The sequence below is a fragment of the Schistocerca nitens genome, chromosome 7 (genome assembly GCF_023898315.1).
Source record: "Schistocerca nitens isolate TAMUIC-IGC-003100 chromosome 7, iqSchNite1.1, whole genome shotgun sequence".
In the NCBI taxonomy this organism is placed as follows: domain Eukaryota; kingdom Metazoa; phylum Arthropoda; class Insecta; order Orthoptera; family Acrididae; genus Schistocerca; species Schistocerca nitens.
Genome location: NC_064620.1, coordinates 309,067,881 through 309,070,380, shown reverse-complemented (window position 1 = coordinate 309,070,380; position 2,500 = coordinate 309,067,881). Strand labels below are relative to the sequence as shown.

The following is a 2,500-nucleotide window of genomic DNA, read 5'->3' as shown; positions in this document are numbered from 1 at the left end:
CCGACCGATTGGTTTTGATCTAATAAAAGCGTCCCTTCCATCTCTGGTCGGGACTCTGTTTGCATGTATTAGCTCTAGAATTACCACAGTTATCCAAGTAACGTGGGTACGATCTAAGGAACCATAACTGATTTAATGAGCCATTCGCGGTTTCACCTTAATGCGGCTTGTACTGAGACATGCATGGCTTAATCTTTGAGACAAGCATATGACTACTGGCAGGATCAACCAGGGAGCTGCGTCAACTAGAGCTGAGCAGCCGGCCGCCCGGGAGTGTGTCCCGGGGGCCCGCGCGAACACGCAAGCGTCCGCTCAATTATTCTGCAAACAGGAGGAGGCAGAGCTCCCCTGCACGATACACCTCGAAACCCTCTCAGGTCCCGGCGGCGCGCAGCGCCGTCCTAAGTACTTGGTCGGGTTCGAGAGAGGCGCAATCGCCCGGAGTTAGGCGAGTAGACGCTTTCAGTGCGACCACCCGTGCTCCCAACTGAGCTTGCCGCTGCCGACAGAGGCCCGGGAGCGTGCTGTCGTGGTGTTGCCGGCGGGAGACAACACGCGGCCACAAACAGTGACCGGGCAGCTCCAACGCCAGCGCCACAGGGGGGCAGAGCCCCACTTGGGTGCCAAAGCGAACTCTCCCAGCACAGCGCACGCGCCAACACATCCGCACAGCTGCGATACAAACCACCTGCGAGAACCGCGGGGGCGACCGAGCAGCAGACGGCGTCGCGGCGCCGAGTGCCGGGCGGCGGCGCATCCTCAACGCACACAGTCCTCAATCGGACCAGCACACTGCAGATGTCCACCGCGCTTCGCACCGGGCCCGCGAGGACCCACTTTGGCCGCACGGCGCCGCGCGCTGGGTGCGCCGGCGCGCAGCTGCGCCGCCTGCCGCGCCAGTCGGCCGGCGCGCCTGCCACTGGGCGCCCCCACCAGGCGGCTGTAGCGCGTGCGCCCACGCAGCGCGCGGCCAGCACGCCGGGCGCTGCCCCCGCAACGGCCGGGGACGGTCCCACCCAGCCACCGCCGCGTATCGCTTCATACCCACATGCCCACTCACGTTCGTGGGTATGACGGGTGTCGCTGAAGCAACCGGTTAATAGCTGTACCAATCGTCGCTATCAACGATTCACCTGCAGCGTGAACAACCGCTCAACAACGGATTTCCAGTTCATTTGCGTAACGTGGGCAGCAAACGTAGACGTCCATCTACATTTGCTAATTCAACGAGTCTTGCATGCCTGGCTGTTAAGTGTCACGACACGCTACATCAGCACACATACACGCTGCGACGTGTGCAGGAGAGAACACGTGAAAGATGGCCCGCGTACGTATGCGAATGCCATTGCACAGCTGCGAAGCTGATTAAACACGCAAACACCTGACCGACGAGCTAGAGGAGACAGGGAGGGGGGGGGGGGCGATATACATCCTATAGCAGTACACATTACAGTGGATAGCGGGACCATGTGGAAAGAACGCAACACTCGCAACATGTTGTGAGGGTACGCACCGTAACATGAAACAATACGCAGGACACCAGAGAGTGCGTGCGCTGATCTATGTTGAGAGGGTTGCGATTCGGCAACGCTACATGAATTTCTCGATTCATATAACAATTAAGAGGGCAGGTTCAGGCCCAACATAGGTTAGGTTAAGGCCCAACATAGGTTAGGTTAAGGCCCAACATAGGTTAGGTTAAGGCCCAACATAGGTTAGGTTAAGGCCCAACATAGGTTAGGTTAAGGCCCAACATAGGTTAGGTTAAGGCCCAACATAGGTTAGGTTAAGGCCCAACATAGGTTAGGTTAAGGCCCAACATAGGTTAGGTTAAGGCCCAACATAGGTTAGGTTAAGGCGCAACATAGGTTAGGTTAAGGCGCAACATAGGTTAGGTTAAGGCGCAACATAGGTTAGGTTAAGGCGCAACATAGGTTAGGTTAAGGCGCAACATAGGTTAGGTTAAGGCGCAACATAGGTTAGGTTAAGGCGCAACATAGGTTAGGTTAAGGCGCAACATAGGTTAGGTTAAGGCGCAACATAGGTTAGGTTAAGGCGCAACATAGGTTAGGTTAAGGCGCAACATAGGTTAGGTTAAGGCGCAACATAGGTTAGGTTAAGGCGCAACATAGGTTAGGTTAAGGCGCAACATAGGTTAGGTTAAGGGATGGTGTATGAGGGGGGAGGGGACGAGGTTCGTTCATAGTGATGATGGTAAGTGGACGCTTGAGGCACCCTGAGATGTGTCACGTCAAGATGCACCTTTGGCTCAGGGGGGGTGGCGCGCCGGTTCTGTGGGTGTGGCAAGTGAGTGGCAGACCTGTGTCTTTCATTCCTGCCATTGTTTCTATGCTGTGACACAAGCCAGTGTGGTGGTGTTGGTTGCACCCCTGTGTAGGACATGTGTCAGTGTTGGTGGCTTATCTGAGTAATGATGGTTGTTGGAAGAGTGAGATATTCTGTTTTTGGGGTGGACGTCCTGGTTTTGTTATCATAGTGT

General features: G+C 55.7%; 1 non-coding gene across 1 annotated transcript in view; it reads right to left on the bottom strand.

The window, feature by feature from the left end:
• The window catches only part of LOC126197079 (small subunit ribosomal RNA), a 1,909-nt gene extending 1,674 nt beyond the window's left edge, over positions 1-235 (bottom strand). The window contains exon 1 of the ribosomal RNA XR_007539482.1: positions 1-235. This exon is cut by the window's left edge and continues 1,674 nt beyond it. This is a non-coding gene — a ribosomal RNA (small subunit ribosomal RNA).
• Positions 236-2,500: the final 2,265 nt, after the last annotated feature.